Genomic DNA, 17,751 nt, shown 5'->3' with positions numbered 1-17,751 from the left:
TGATAGATATCTAAACTTTACAGCATAGTAAGGCATCATACATATGTGCAAAGGAAAACCAGGCTTACTGTTCCACATTTTCGGGGGACTTGTTCTGCTCCACAGACCGCAGGTATTGTATATATCACGAGGTCTAGAGGAGGCGGGTAGTTCCTCCGCATATACTACTAAATTGTCACGACAATATACTAGATCTCTGAGCCATTGTGCGGTCGAGGGCCTAGCCGTGCTCTCCCTTGTCATCGCCACTCGGCTCTTGGCCAGGAGTAAAGCCACTCTCGCAAACTTTCCTACCGCACCCCTTAGGAATGGCACCAAGCCCAATAAACATACATGTGGAGAGCACTGCAGGTCAATGTCAATCATGGTAGATAATTTACAAATCACATCAGCCCAGAACGCTGCAACCCCCTGACATATCCAGGCTAAATGCCAGAAGTCAGCACCCACAATTCCACAATGCTTGCATGCATCAGTGTCTCTAAGCCCTTATTTGAATAACTTTTGTGGAGTGTGGGAGGCCTGATGAATGTATTTGAAATGAATTATTCTGAGGTTGCCATTGGACGTCAGGGCGCTGGTCATCTGACAGCAGTGTTCCCAATCCTGCTGCGTTAGTTGTGGATTCAGATATGTGTTCCATTTCTCCAAACGCCTATTATGCGGTGGGAGCTTCTCGGCCCTAGAAGCCTGGTAGAGCTTGGCGATGAGTTTATGGCGCGTCGGACTGAGGAGCAGTGTTTGCAATGTCAGGAATGCTGGGGGCTCTGCAGGGAAAGGGGGATAATACGCCTGCATTGCTTTTTTTAATCTATGAAAAATGAATATAAATAGGGATGTTTTGTTCTGTATATAGCTAATATCATCGTCTGTCAAGAAGGCACCGTTGGGATACAAATCCAGCATTTGAGTAATCCCTGCTAGCTTCAGAGTGTGCATAGCCCCCGTTTCATGTGTGACCGACAGGTCCGAGTGAAAGGCAAGTGGCAACAGAGGGGAGTTTCCCAGCCAGACGTCCTAATGCCCGCCAGGCCGCTATGGTGGTATCAATAGTATTGATTTCAGTATGTGGTGTATGTCTGCAGGTATGGGTTAAAATGGAGCTTAAGGGAATGGGGTGTGCTTCACCGTCCTCCACTGCTATGTGTGGAATAAAATCATGAGAGCTGAACCAATAGTGCGCATAATGTGCATGAGAGCATAAATAATATAAATATAGATCAGGCACACTGAAGCCTCCCTCCATGTAATCCAAGGTGAGTGTCTCCCACCCCACACAGGCTTGTTTACCCCCCAAATTAATCGGAGAAGCAAGGAGCGCATTGATTTGAAGAATTGTTGAGTTAGTGGGATTGGTATGTTACTGAAAAGATATAAAAATGTGGGCAGCACGACCATCTTAAAGAGGGCTATACGATCGGCTAATGACAGTGGGAGTTTCACCTATTTATCAACCTGTTGTTCCAATGTCGTGTATGCAGTGCCATAGTTCTCGCGGAAAATTATTTCAGGGTCCCGATGAACCCATACCCCCAACTATTTTACAGGGTCCATCGACCACACAAGCAGGAATTCTAGCTCCTGAGGCAGGGTGCTCTCTGTCAGCGGCATCACCACCGATTTGGCCCAATTAATGTTGAGACCAGAGAATAGGCCAAACCGAATATATTCCCGCAGGACCGGTGCCATGAAAGTGTACGGTCCCCTTTTAAAAGGTAACATGTCGTCCGCATAGAGTGAGATGCTAACTGGACGATGAACAAACCGGAGGGCTGAGTCCCTGTGTCGTTGTCTGATAATGCAAGCTAGCGGTTCCAATGCTAACACAAACAAGAGTAGAGAGAGGGGACACCCCTGCCTGGTCCCTCTGGTGATTTGGATAGGGTCCGAGGTGCAGCCTTCCACCCGGATCTGAGCCCCAGGGTCAGTGTACAATAGGCACACCCAATTGATAAAAATAGGAGGAAACCCTATTCATCACAAAACATGAAATAGATAACCCCATTCAATTGAGTCAAAGGCTTTGGCTGCGTCTAGCATCACAGCCACTGCCTGTAGCCCGGGGTCAAGGATATGAAACATGGCAAAGAGCGTTCGTGGATTGTGGGAGGTGGACCTGGTGGAGATGAACCTGGACTGGTCCGGAAGGACCCAATTTGGCATGAGGGGCTGTAGCCTGGTGGCCAGAATTTTGGCCAGAATTTTAGCATCTGTATTAATAAGTGATAGCGGCCTATAGGAGTCACAACAAGATGGCAATTTATCTTTTTTAAGTAGGGTAATAATTAAAGCCTCACAAAGAGTCGAGGGCAAGACTCTGGACTCGTAGGCTTCAGCGTACATTTCCAAGAGATATGGGGTTAATTCCTCAGCGTATTCTTTATAGAACTCACAGGGAAAGCCATCAGGTCCTTGGGCTTTTTTGTTTGGGAGAGTTTTAATCTACCTCTGTGATTGGTTGACTTAGGAACTCCCTCCGTGTGTCCGAGAGCCACGCAATGGCCACATCCGAAAGGGATGCATCCAGCTCATTGGTGTCAGCCCTACCCTGAGAGGTGTACAATGCCGCATATGTGTCCCTAAACTGTGTTACGATATCCGGAGTGGTGTAATGGTCCTTGCCAGTCTCGTCAGTGATCTTAGTGATAATGTGTCTGTCTGCGCGAGCTTTAGTTTTAGTAGCTAGATGGTGTCCTGGCCGACCACCCTCACCATATGCACGGGCTACATAGCGTCTAGAAATGTACCTGGTTTCCTCCTCAGCAAGCTTATTATATTCTAGAATGGATTCTTTAACAGTTGCCAATGTCTGATCGGAGAGCAAACATTAATAGTCCCTCTCGGGACTCTGCAAATTGGCTTCCATCTTGGCCTTGGCCAACTATCCACATAAGTCACGTAGTATGCCAGCAGATGTGCCAATGCAGGCCTTAAACGCCTCCCAGAGGATCATAGCACTGTCGACCGAGCCTTTATTGCTATCAAAATATTGCACAATGCCTCGTGAATTGTTGTAGCATATAATGGATCTAGTAGCGCCTCTGGGCGGAAGCGCCACGTGAAGGAGCGGCAGACGGTCTGCGGGACATGCAAATCGATTAGAACAGGTTTATGATCTGAGAGTGTTCGGGGCAATCTCTCTACCTCAGACACCCAGCCCCCTGCACTCCGGGACCATCTGCCATGTGCAGTTGAGATGTGTGTGCCCGCCAATTTATCTGCATTTCGGTGATGCCACATATCGAGCAGTCCCAATTCAGCCATACCGTCATTTATGACCCGGGTCGCCCCGGGAGAATGACCATCCCTGGCACTCGACTTGTCTCTGGCCGGATCCAAATGTGTGTTGAAGTCGCCCCCCCCACAGAATCACTGCCTCCGGCCAGTCCCACAGGGTAGAAATTAGGCCTGGGCTAAAAATCCGTTCCGCTCGCGGAAATTGCGATAATTTGACATTTTCGCATTCCGCGGAGAGCGCGAAAATGTCAACATTTCCGCACTCCGCATTTTACCGGAAATTTTTTGCTTGCTCGCGCTGTAAAATAATACATTCTTGCGTGCGCGTGATCGCCTTACCTGAATCCCCGCGTTCGCCGACAAGTTTTCCCGATCCGGTCGCGTTCTCCACGAGATGTTGGATTGTTGGTAGCCATTTGCGCTGTCTCGCGACAGTTCGTGCCCGCAGTAACATCATTCGTCGCGCGATCATGTCTTTCTTCTCGTGATCATGCACCGCGAGACAAGTGAAAACAAGATGGCCGCGCCCGCGAGCAACCGCATGGGTAAGTTGGCGAGCCGCGACCACGCAGAACATACCGCGAACGGCCGGGAAAAAAACTTCCGCATCTTCGCGATATTTCCGCATGTTTGCGGAGATTTTTAACATTTTCGCGATAATTTGCAAAAGTGAATTTCGCAAATTCCGCCCACCCCTAGTAGAAATGATACGTTCGAATAGGGCAGGGTCGTCTTTATTAGGACCATAGGTGTTTACAATGGTAATTAAACTGCCCGCTAGTTTCCCAAGCACTATAGCATACCGCCCGCATCATCAACACAAGTTTTAATCATGAGGAAGGGGAGGTCTTTCTTAATAAGCGGGCATAAGAAGAATAGGAGGAGGCTAGGCGATAGCCGCCCCACTGTGCCCCAATGTGTGCCTCAGATTGTTTTGTTAAGTGTGTTTCCTGTATAAGGGCGATTTTTAGTTCATGACGATCCAGATGCACTAAGACCTGCCGGATTTTTTTGGGCAAGTTAAGTCCCCGTACATACATGTGAGACAGGTAATCAATGTGTCATCTGGATATTGCGCCTAGACGGTTTATATAACGCGCATGTTTCAACTTGAGTGCCTGATGCCAAACATGTATATCTCATATCTTCCAAAGTACATTTAGCCACAGGAACAAACCACCCCAATCCCACCCTCCCACCATCACCCCCACCCACTTTAGCGTCCCCAACATGCCAAAGCCATCCCGAACCTCCCCTGAAAAACACCAGTGAAGCACCAGGGGAAGAAACAGTTATGGGGAACACCCATGTGGGGAACGCTGGAGCACACATTCCCTCCCAATACAAAAGAAGGTGGCCGAGCAGAAATAGGGACATTCACGCCCGTTCAATATAATACCAGAAAACAGTAAAGGGGTTCGCCAAAATCAATGAAAAGAGTGAATTAATATGGTGGCAGAAATCTTATCTGAATAGTTCAGGCTCGTGCAGGTAGCCAATTCCACGCTGGCTACGGCCTTCCAGGACAGGCCATCAGGTAGAAAAAACATCCGGGGTTCAGCGCAAAACAGACGTGTGCAAATGTCAAAAGTTCCCATTCACTTAGTAACTTTAGTGTTCTGCTGACGCTGCGCCATAGTTCCCAGAGTCGTCATCTGCCGTGCTAGCTAAATCCCGGCTGCGGCGTTTGAGAGTTTTGGCAAAGTCCATTGCCGACTTAGGAGTGGAGAATATTTTAGGATTTCCATTAACTTCAATGCGCAGCCAAGCTGGGTAGAATTTGTTCCGATATGAGGAGTTTTTTGACAGGTTGATATTCTTTTTGTGCCTCCTGAACGGCTGCCGTAAAATCCAGATAAAAGGCTAGAGTGTTTCCTTCATGAGTGATGGTGCTCTTTTCTCGAGCCATATGGAGTATAGCATCCCGGTCCCTGTAATTCAGTAGGCGTGATATGATGGGGCGCGGGGGTGCACCTGGGGGGGACGAACAGCCAAAGATCGATGGGCCCTCTCCACTATTAAAAGCGGGGACAAATTCTCAGCCCCAAAGATTGTTTGCAGGAGCCTTTCTATGTAAGTCTCTAGCTGGCCTGTGTTTGTAGATTCTGGTAAGCCGGTGATGAGCACATTATTTTGTCTGGACCTGGCTTCCAAATCCTCACTGTGAGCTTGAATCACCGCCAGCACTTTTTCCATAGACAGTGTCTTGGAGGTCGCTTGTAGTAAGCTATCTTCTGCATCGGAGATGCGCACTTCTGTCTCCACCAGTCGCAGTGTGTGCTTATCTAGTTTTGTAGACATATGGTCCATTCATAAATTCAAATTATCAATTTTCCCATCGATGGATTGTAAACTGGCTTGCACCGCGAGTAGCGTTTTATCAATGTTTGTCAGGTGATCACTGGGCGTATTAGTCTCGGAGTCAGAGGCTGGCTGCTGGGATGCCTTGCCAGTCCGGCATGGCTCGAAGGAACGCCGTGGTTGACCTCGCTCTGTTTTCCCCATTGTTCACCGCTAGTACAGAGCACACAAGAAAGTCAGGTGCTACGCGAATGATGGCACTTCAGTTATTCGGTGTAAAGTAGCACAGTAAACCTTGAGGAGCTCAGTGTGGGGCTGCACATGCCACGCAAAGTTCTGCACTAGGTCACGGCACTATGTCTCAGCCAGGAAAAGCTGTGGGCCACTGAATCAAAATGGGAGCCAGCACATGTAGGGCACGCACCGTGACCGCTTATGCTGATGTACTTGCAGGCTGCCCCATATAGCTGCAACTCACAGCCTGGTTCCGTGCTGTTCAGCTGACAACCCCCATGGCAAGAGGAGGACACATGTCTTGGCGAGCGAAGCACTTCAGCCTAAGCTACACTCTTCGTTCCGTTCAGAGGTTCGCTACCAGATGTGACCCGGGCCATGAGAAGTCCCATGTAACGTCGTCTTGCCTTGTGTGCTGTGTGCCCCAATGTAAATTATCTGCCGTAGCTATGTAGAGCACTAGTAAACACAATACCACTGGGGGGTCGTATTCGAGGAGCCGTAGAAAAGGGTGCGCTGTGCAGTCTGTTCAGCGCAGCAGGGTGCCGAAGACTTCGTGGACAGGTCCTCCCTGGAAATCTATTGCATTTCTATTCCTGGCAACAAGTGTAATAACTGCGGATTTCGATAGTAGGCCCAGCAGATGTAGTTAGTCACAAGGATCTTAAACGTGCCGATCTACAGTACTCGAGGAGAGAGTGCTCCGTGTAATCCACCTAACTCAGTGGGGGTGCTGGGTAAATTATGGAAGAGATCCCCGCTGGAGAGCCGCAGCACTACTGTTCCAGGCAATGGGCAGTATGGCTGTGGTTCAGCGAGATGAGGCCCAGTGGAGAGAGTCCGTCAGAGGGGCCACAACATGATTTTGCCGCACCGCGGCACTCAGCCGGTCAGCCGGTCCGGCCCCAATACAAGTCGGCAGCAGCCTCAGGGCAGGCTGGACAGTCCACGCAGCCCCCAGTAGGCCGCACTACGTCCTGTCTGGGCCGGATTCGGGAGCGGGGCCACTTCTCCAATGCTGGAGTGCCACAGGCCGGGTTATCCGCCACTCATGTCCCGACCCCTCGAGGTCGCCCCGGTCACCAGAGTGGCAGCGCATTCTTCCTTTGCCGAGCACTGGCCGCAACAGATGCCGTCCGAAGCCCGTCGTAGTCTCGCAGTCAGAGCGCGACCCAGGTCGTGATGTTGTTGGCATGGGCTCAGTAACTCTCCAGCTGCTCTTCCCATCGGATGACTCAGTAGGGTCAAAATTTGGTCGCCCAAATGTGCCCGCTAGATTCCGCCATACTATTATTGTAATCTTGAGCGGCAGTGTGAGAAAGTGCCATCTTTCTTGCATGGTATTCCCCCACTTTTTGCTGAATTGATGATGTACTTTGACTGAGTGTGCCCTGGGCTCCTGCCAATCAGGCACCCAGGGACTGTGTTCCTTCCCTAAAACTGCATGAAGCCTAAACCCAATTGGCATCTCTGGCAACATGTCAGCCCCTGGTAAATGGTATCCTAGGTACCCAGGGCCATGTGACCAGAGAAGGCCCCTAAGGGCTCCAGCACTTATTGTGCCACCCTTAGAGGCCTTGTACCCTGACACACACACACTGCCTTGGCAGGCTGAGTGTCTTGGTGCAGAACAAAACAGAGAGTCGACATGGCACACATCCTGGTATGCAATGCCCACAACACACACTGCCCTGGCATACCTCAGTCACCCCTCTAGCTGGGTGCCCTATGCCAGTGGTATGGGTACATGAGCATGAGCCCTGTACCCCTACAGTACCCAGGTCCATTCCTGGGCACTGTAAGTGCAGTGCTGCCATTAAGAGTATATGGTGCTGGGAGGTCGTCATCACGGACTCCACAGCACCATGATGGCTGCACTGAAGACTGAGAAGTTTGAAATCAAACTTCTCAGCACATTAAACCCACACTGATGCCAGTGTGGGATTTAATGTAAGATGCACGACAGAGGGCAACTTAGAGTTGCCCCCTGAACCTAACCCACAATCCACGTCCTGTCTGAGAGGCTGCCTAGGCTACCACCCAGCAGACATGTTGCTGGACCCCTGAGTAGAGAGCCATCTGCTCTCCTGGGCCTGCAACAATGCACATCCTAGGCGAGGTGCTAGATCTCCTCCCCTAGGATGGGGCGATGAACTTTCAAAGGCATGCCGGCTTTGTGAGCTTCTCCAGGCCACTTGCTGTACTCAGCAACTGGCCCCCACCGGTTCTGACCCCCACTCTGGTGGGAAGACTGGCGGGAAAGCCCAAGTGAGGAAAGGGGGTGTGCCAGCCTCTGCCAACCCCACCCCTCAGGTGGGGGAGGCGAGGTGAAGCACAACTCCGGGCTCTCGCCATATTGAGGATGGGGAGCCCTGCCCAATCAGGATTAGGCTTTTGTCCCCTCCCACTGGAGAGTGGCAGGCTAGGGGGTGTACCCACCCCAGGGAAGGGACCCATTGGTCCCTGACCTCTACCTACCTGTAACGCCCCTAAATTTTGTAATTAGGGGCACCCTGAACCTACCTTCCTCAGATCCCGAATCCAAAACAAGCAAGAAGAACAAGAAGAAAGAAGACCTGCCGTGCAGCTGCTAACAAGAGGACGACACCATCTGACTTGGCCCCAGCCCTACAGGCCTGTCGACCCTCAAACCTGCTCCTGCTAAACCCCGGCGTCTCCAGTGGTCAGCAACCTCAAAAATCCCGGAGGATCTGACTGCCTTGTGACTCTAAAAGACTGGGACTCCCACGAGCAGTGGTTCTGCTCAAAGCAAGTAACAGACCCCTGTCACCAGCCAGGAACCGCGACTCCTGCACACTCTGCACCCGCCAAGCCTGGCCTGTTCCGGAGTGAACAAAGACCACGAGGATGTCCCCCCGGCGACTGTGACCAAGAATCCAGTACCCAAGGACCTTCCTCGACGCTCCTGACGACGCCTGCAGCCTCAACAACAGAGACCCCCCCAACCGCGACCAGCTGAGGGTAAGATTTCCCGAAGCGAAAAGACACCCCTGCACCCGGCGCCCTGCAGCCCCCTGTGCCCAGCTCCTGGGTGACTACCTAACTTACAGCTTCCCAACTTACCTCTCGAAGTGGTGGTCGCACCTGAAGAATCTTCGTCCCCGAGCTTGCAGCCTTTGTTCGTCTTGTAGCTTCTCCATAGAAATCCATTGAGCACCAGTCGGCTCAAAAGCACCCTGCATCCAGCCGCCCGAGTGCCCCTGGAAGTGCAACATCTATCCTAATCTACTTCCCCACTTGCCCTGAGTAAGTGACCAGGAGCCCAGCTCCCACAGGTGCGTGGCCTGCCTGCAAGCAGTCACCAACCAAAGGCCCCCTGCCCGCCATTGGCTAACATTGGGCCTAACTCACTCTGCACCAGGCTGCCCCTGTGCCGCTGAGGGTGTAACAACTGTACCTACCTGACCCTGGAAGACACCTGAGTCTATGCCCAGAACCTTAACTCTGCCAGTCGAGTACTTACACAAAAGCCGATAACTCACTTTTCCTCCATAGGGTAACATTGACTGGTTTCACTTGGAAATTCTTCTAAGTGTCGAGTTTTGAAACTTTGAAATATTCACTAAAAATCAGCCAATCAACGAAAACGAAATTACTCATCTGTTATCAGGAGAGATCCCAGTGCTGGATCTTGGTGCCCAGCACTGACCCTGAAAAGTAATTACAACCGTACTTACCGATAACTTGATTTTCCTCCATAGGATAACATTGCCTGGTTTTTGCCAGAAATTCTTCTAGGTGTCGATTTTTGAAACAAACAAACATTCCTTAAAAAATTGCCTGTATAACAAAAACGATTTCTTTCAACTGTTTACAGGAGATGCACCAGGGCTGAATCCAGGATCCAGCACTGAGTAAGAAAAAGTAATGATAACCCTACTTACCTGCTAAGTGAATTTCCTCCCATAGGATAACATTGGTGATTCTATGTGAAAAAGTTTTTAAGTGTCAACTTTTAAAATACAATAATTTTCCCTAAAAATCATACCTGTAACTAAACGTATTTACTCACCTGTTTCCAGGAAATGTCCCAGGGCTGAATCTAGGATCCAGTCCTGTGGTTAGAAAAGTAATCCTCAAAGTAATTAATTGCATTTACTTAGAAATTCCCATTGAGCTCAATGTTATAATTGTGTTTGAATTGTGTTGCCTATTGCAACAACTGTACCTACTGCATTCAAAAGTCTATTGACTGTTGAAAGTATTTAACTAAAGCATCTCATTCTGAGAAAGTATATTTTGATAACTACTTGTGGTTCTAAAACAAAACAACTATATATTTTTATACAAAACCATTGGCCTAGAGTTCAGTTCTTGTGAGTGTGTGAGACCATTTGCTGACTGAGTGTGTAAAACAAATGCTTTACACTGTCCTCTGATACTGCCTTACTGCTCGACCAAGCTACCACTTTAGAGAGTAAGGTTATATCTAACTTTAGCCTCTGCCAAACCTCTGGGGACTGTGGACTCTGTGCACACTGAACCTTACTTTGGTGCAGTATATCCAAAAAGGATTCTGACAAAGAGCCGTAAGAGGGCTCGAAATCAGCCCAGGGAAGCCCTCCTGGAAGATATAGAAAAAACTGACATGAGTATTCCTCTCACATGTGTAGCCACCTACAGTACTGCTTCTAATGCAGTAACTAACTCCATACGTAAGAACTGGCGGATTCTTGAAAGCAGCAATAGGAAATGGGAAAAACCATTGTTCTCATTTAAGAAAGCCAGAAGCATCAAAGATGCCTTAGTACACACATGCCCAATGAAAACTATCACCCTGGGTGAACAGACAGTCTGTAATGCATGGGGTCTTCCTAAGATAATGGGGAATTACCCATGTGGTTCTTATAGTGTATGCCATTTAACAAAAGAAAGCAAAACCTTGAATCTAGAAACTGACGAAGTTTGGACACAAAGGCTACACACGAACTGTAATACCACCAATGTTGTCTACCTTATAACCTGTCCATGCGGACTGCGTTATATAGGGATGACAACTAGAAAGATCAAACAACGAGTGTGTGAACATCGGAGTAATGTAAGGTGTAGGCGTAGTACCACCAAACTCACCGACCATTATCTCCGGTTTAACCATTTAATTGAAGATCTGACTTGGACTATTATTGAACATCTACAAGGAGGTAATAACATAGCCCAAAAACTGTATGAAAAGGAGCAACGTTGGGTTTATCGTTTAGCTACCCATATCTCTGGACTAAACGATAATATTGCACAGTTATGCACCACTAAACAGAAATGAACCCTTTCTGGCTGCCGTGACTGTCGCAATCCTCTTTATGAGCTTCTGTTTGTTTTGAAATCCATTGTCTTAATTTGAGGAGAGATGGAGGGTGAAAATTACATCTATAGACAGCTTCTGATTATTATCAGCCGGCCTGTCCATGTTCACCCTTCTATTAAAATAAAGTTTTTTCAAGTTTTTTTAGTGAAAAGAAGTGAGCAGTCTAGTGCTCCGTTAACACTCTTACACAAGAAAATGGGAAGGTCATGTGACGTACCACGTGGCATGCCGGATCCCAGACATCGGGGTTTTCTGGTTTTCACATTCACAGACGCTGGCGATCATTTTACCAGTATGAATTTTGTTTCCTTTTCTTGCTCAGGTTTTTGCACGAATCTGTCGCCTTTTTCAATAACTTTAATCGGAAGCGAATACGGCGGAAAGAGAAAGTGAGCGTTCTAGCACTTCTTTGAGCGTCAGAGCAACACGCCTCCATTATTCTCCCTGCAATTGGATATAACGGAGTCACATGACAATTGACGCTACTCGTTGTAACTCAACTTTTGCTTTTGATTTACACAGTCAGGTGATGCGCGAGGCTGCATGCACCGATTGGTTCCTTCCGACATTTAAACCAATCAATGTCGGTATCCACGGGATCCTTGAATGAGGGAGCATTAGGTGCATCGGCGGGTGCAGCGATTTGACGAAGTAAGTGAGATGGCGCGATGTTACAACTAGCATCTCCTTTTTTCTGCTGGTTACTTCTTATGAAGGTAACTCATAAGACTAGGGGTGGGCGGAATTTGCAAAAGCGACTTTCACAAATTATCGCGAAAATGTTACAAATCTCCGCAAACACGCGGAAATATCGCGAAGATGCGGAAGTTTTTTTCTCGCCCGTTCGCGGTATTTTCTGCGTGGTCTCGGCTCGTCAACTTACCCATGCGGTTGCTCACGGGCGCGGCCATCTTGTTTTCACTCTTCTCGCGGTGCATGATCGCGAGAAGAAAGACGTGATCGCGCGACGCATGACGTTACTGTGGGCGCGAACTGTCGCGAGACAGCGCAAATGGCTACCAACAATCCAACATCTCGTGGAGAACGCGACCGGATCGGGAAAACTTGTCGGTGAACGCGGGGATTCAGGTAAGGCGATCGCGCGTGCGCGAGAATGTATTATTTTACAGCGCAAGCAAGAAACAAATTATCGCTAAGCTGCGGAATGCGGAAATTTTGACATTTTCGCGCTCTCCGCGGAACGCGAAAATGTCAAATTATCGCAATTTCCGCGAGCGGAATGGAAATTTAGCCCAGGCCTACATAAGACTTACTTTTTCCTTTAGAGTGTGACAATAAGTGCGCACCCCCCTCCTGGATCTATGATGTGAGGCTTACTGTAGTCCTAAGTAAGTTTATCCTGTGTTTATTTCCTATAAACGGTCATTCTGGATGGTCTGCTTATATCTATGACATCTTTGGGGCTCTACACCTTTTAGTTACGTGACCTATAAGTTGAGTTCGTTCTTACTTATTGATTTACCACTACAAAGCACGCTCTCAATGTATGGGTGATATGTAGTTGGTTCTTTCTAAATAAGTTTGATAAAACATACGCTGTCTATTCTCACAGCTCTTTTGTAAAAAGCGCCTTGGGTCTAGCAATTGTTACGAATCCATCCAGCGGTGCTGTATACTCATCCCAATGTGTTTTGAAGTATTTTCTGCTGCTCAGTCTAACAGCCTTTACAAAATAACTATCTACTGAATTTATGGTATTCACTTGGTAAAGGGAGTTTCTACGCCAGTCCTTTTGTACCACACAATGGCATACTTCAGATGTATGTATTGTGTCCTTTGCAAACTATACATGTTTGTCTGTGTTTCTGTTTTTTTTACAGCCACATCTATTCTTCAGAAATCCTGAAGTTTTCGGTAAAAAACGTGAGTCTTTTTTGTTCTTATGTTACTACCAACGGTTAGGTGCGCCTTAGCATGTGCATACCACCGTGGTAGTGAGGTCCTGACGAATGCCTGGTAAACACACTATAAAGGCAGAAACATGTTGACCATTTCTTATTTTTGCACTTTAAGGGATAACTAACCAGATCTGGTAAATAGTTATTACAACCCCCCTTTTGTAACCAATGCCGGATTTACCACAATAAATAATTTTGGTTTAAAATCCAGTCATTTTTATTCACTTTGCACTCACTTTTTTGCATTTACACATTAGACTCAAGGCGCAGTAGCACACCAGGGAGGTATTAGACCTCCCTGGTGGGAGCCCAATGATGAAGCATGTCACCAACCAGGTTGGTGAGTGAGGGCTCTTTTTACAAATCTGATTGATTTTTTGTGCACTGACTTTACTTACTCCCTCTCTTTTTTGGATTTGCCCATACTCTTTTGTTGTTTAAAAGTATTCTCCTAGGGGGACTAAGAGTGTGTTCTGACCCTCTCTCTCTCTCTTGTTGTTGGATTCTTCTTCTTTGCAGTATATACAGAGCCACTTTCTTACAGGCAGTCGTAGGCAGGAAGGCAGGCTAATGAGCGGAAAATTGACTCGGCCAGCAGAGCTGCTCTACTGAGCGGCCATCTTGCCATGCGCCCTCTAGCGCCCCCAGGCTGTGCAAATTCTTGATTCTCTTGCAAACCTTGCATTTTTTACACAAACCTTCAGCAAATTCCTGTGGGTCACAAAGATTTGCGTCATTGGGCTTTTGTAGAAAAATCCAGACTTTTAAAAAATTTGGTATTGTATTCTGCAATCATTTTATGTTATTAACTGCGAGGAAACGTCAGGAAAGGTATGCATGTGATCTTCAGCTCTCCTCCGCATATTTTCAAAAAAGGAGATTGAAAGAGTGTAAAAGAAACATTATTGCCACATTTTCGGCATGTTTTGTTTCAAAGTGTAATTTACTGAGAGGAAAACCTAAACTGTGCAAACTAGGTGATGGTCATTTATTGGAGCTGCACAAATCTACGCTAGCATAGCATAATAAAGGTTTGCACACTGCTGCCGCTGAAAGGGGAGTTGTCAGCCATGCGTGGCTCCTCACAATAAGTGGTAGCAGGGTCAGGCCAGGGCATGTGAGCCATGCAACACACAAGGAAGGTCGCATTCTCCAAAGTTTCACGGGCAAGCATGGGCTTTTTAAAAAACTGCAGATTTTTAAAATTATCTGCAAATTACGAAATCTTGGGGTGTCTGCCTGGTAGTCCAAAACTTCTAAATTTGTTTTTCACTAGGCCTGGACAGAGTTTCACTCTGCTGAATTCTGTGGAATTACTGGAAAACTCTGCCAAACTCCGCAGAGCTCTGTGAGCAGGCAGAGTATTGCTCGGCCACCCCTAATGAAGTCCCCTTGGATGCAGAGATTAGTTGGGAGACAAGAACACCTCCTGTTACCACTAGTAAGTCCCACACAGCAGGATTGCTGAGACCTCATTGGAGGTGCCGCCCCCTTTCTCAACCACTCTGTAAACGTGCCTCCTGGTGCGCTACTGTTAGTGGGATGAACTCCCCTTGGCAGCTGAGGGTCATTTGAGGTCAAGAAACCCTATTGTTGCCACCAGTTAGTCCCACACAGAGGTATTGCTGAGACCTCGTTGAAGGCCCCAACCCCTTTCTCAACCACTCTGCAAACACACCTTCTAGCGCACTACTGGTTGGGGGTGATGTCCCCTTGGCTGCTGAGGGTCATGGGGGGCCAAGAACCCCTTTGTTGCCACCAGTAAGTCCCCCGTAGCTGATTTCCGAGACCTCATTGGAGGCCCCGCCCCCTTTCTTAACCACTCTGCAAATGCACCTCCTTGTGCACTACTGGTTAGAGGATGAGGTCTCCTTGGCTGCTGAGGGTCATTAGGGGCCCAAAAACCCTATTGTTTCCACCAATAAGTCCCCCACAGCTGGATTTCTGAGACCTTGTCAGAGGCCATGCCCTCCTTCTAAACCACTCTGCCTTCACGACTCCTGGCGCACTAATGGTTGAAGGATTAAGTCCCCTTGGCTGATGAGGGTTGTTGGGGGCCAAGAACCCCTTTTGTTGCCACAAGTTAGTCCCCCACAGCGGGATTGCTGAGATCTTGTTGGAGGGCCCACCCCCTTTCTCAACCACTCTGCAGACGCACCTCCTGGTACACTACTCATTGTGGGATGAAGTCTAGGGGTGAGCGTGCCGGTAAACTCCGCTCAGCAAGTGGTTGATGGAGTTTTTTTGCCAAACTCTAGCGTTTCAAGCGGAGTGCGGAGAGGCCCAAGTATAAATATTGGATCTCAGATAGCAACTCTTCAGTTCACTTCTGAACCTGTGGATACTCTGCCACGAAGAACGACTCCTGTGCTGCTGAAAAGAATGCCACTCTGCTGGACTTCTGCTCTGAATGACTGCTGCCCTAAGGTGCTGACCTGCTGCCTGCCACCATCTTGCCTAGTGAGAAGGAGAAGACCTTTATATGTTGAACCCTACCCCCAGAGTGACTCCAAAGGCAAGTTGGCTGGTCTCTTAACTAGAGTTTCAGAGACACAAAGCTCCAACAACCTTGAACCCAGTACCTGGACCCTGCCATCTGTGAGTCCTACCCTGCCAAGTGGTGCCACCCCAGTCCTGGACCCTTGGAGGTGAACCTGAATGTGCTCTGCCAGCCCACCTGTGGACCCAGCAAAACCGACCCATACCCTCTGCTGCACTGCGCAATCCTGAGTAGAATGGATACATCGCCTCTGCTGTGAGGTTTCTCTCAGTGCAAGGACTCTGCATTGACCTCGCAGCCCGCATGGGACTGCCACTGAGTGAAGCTTCCCTGGTGTAGAACCTTGCATCGCAAATCTGTTATGGATGGCAGCTTCACCGGTGGCGCAGGTTCTTGGATTGCAGGCTCGCAGCTCCTCAAAATTGAAGCATCTTGACAGCACGACATATCCTCACCGCCGGACTTTGCATCCAAGTACTCAACAACGGGATCCCCTACCACAATGCAGAACCTCGCATCACAGCTTTGCAGCTTCTCGGAACTGACACATCACCTTGGCTGCGTGATGCATACTCAGTGTGAGACCTTGCAATGCTCTGCAACAAGGATTTACAGTACTCTTTTTCAGTGGGCCTAACGTGCTCTATTGCCGTTGGCCTGAACTTGTGACTTTGCCCCAGTCTGGCGCAAACACATATCCACAGTTGGCACTTTTTGCTTTTTGGCACTAATTTCACTGAAATCTTTAAAATTGCATATGGGTTCCATCATTTAGTACAGTGGCTTTTTTAGCAAGGGGAATTCACATGTCCCCAAGTAATTCTTGCTCTATATTAAATTGTTGTTTTACTAAGTATTTATTAAGGATAGATCGAAAAATCAAGTAACTTTTAAATCACACTGTATTATATGCACTTCTTCTTCACACTTCGTTCTTTTTGTATGTAATGATTTTCATGAATCACGCACAGTAAAATTACCTTACTTTACCTTAGCCTTTAGTGCACCCAGAGTTATTACTTTTTGATCACCCAGTTTTAGACTTTTATTATGGGTGAGTCACCATATCTGAGTCTAACTCCAGTTATTTCACGGTAAATTGGAGTGCGCATGTTTACCACCAGTGTCGGTCTTTTAAGATAAGGCCACTACACCGCAGCTAGGTAAGGGGCACTGGGCTGGTTACACGTGAACAAGTGTGCACACTTGTGTTTGCATGGGTACAGGCTGCACAAGAGAGACTATAGTTGTGCACAGCCAGATAGCTACACAAAGTAACCTGCCAGTGGCATAGAGAGTACTTCAGCTACATTGTTACATTTATTGAATGCTAAATTCGGATTGGTAGCAGCGCGAAAAATACTGTTTATATTCTTTTGAATTGTAATTTAAAGTCTTCCTTTAAAGTGAGGTTGAATTTTAAATTATTATTTTAGAAACTGCACTCTTAGAAAGTTGGTATTTTCCTGTCTAAAATTTCTGGGAATTTCCAGCTGCCATGGCTGGTAATGGCTCTCCTCCTTGGAAATCCGTATTGGAGACAGATGGTGCACAAAAAGGCAGGACCGAACTGGCCGTAGTGGGTACCGGGCATTTCCCCGGTGGGCCGCCAAGGTAGGGGCCGGTTTTGGGCCCCTGGGGGTCATTTTTGTTACAGGCCATTTTTGCAGCTTAGCTGAAATATCGGCCCTTGTATCAAAAATGGCCGAAACCGGCCCTGGCAAACAGCTCGGCCGCGACCCCAACCCACCAAGGGGGGCGGCCGAGCACTTTGCCAGGGCTGGTTTTGGTTCCCAGTCCGACCCTGCAAAAGGGTCTGGGTGTAGAGAAAGTGGGGCTTCCGGAAAGGGTGTCTGGGGAGGAGTTGGGCCCTGCCCTCATCAAATTTTAAAGGAACTTTCCCCAGCACACACAAATATACCTGACACCAGTCTTTTGTTTTACTAGCCATGCTGGTGTCAAACCTAGGCAAGAGGGAAGAAGTGATCAGAACCACTTTTAGGGTTAGAAAAAGGGGTGCCCCCCCCTCACAGCCTGCATTGGCCGTAACGTATGCCTCCACAACCTGAAGGAGAGTAAGACTTTGGACCTGGACTGTGACAGCGGTAGCACCATGGACAACAACACCATGGACAACTAGAAGGACACGCCCCTTGATGCCCCTGTCTACAGCTGATCCCAGGACTAGTGTGTCTCTCCTAGGGTCAGTGATGCTGTCCCCCTTAGACCTTAGACTC

This window comes from Triturus cristatus, chromosome 4_2, assembly GCF_964204655.1.
Source record: "Triturus cristatus chromosome 4_2, aTriCri1.1, whole genome shotgun sequence".
NCBI classification, from domain to species: domain Eukaryota; kingdom Metazoa; phylum Chordata; class Amphibia; order Caudata; family Salamandridae; genus Triturus; species Triturus cristatus.
The sequence above is the reverse complement of the archived record's forward strand: the minus strand, read 5'-3'. Positions refer to the sequence as shown.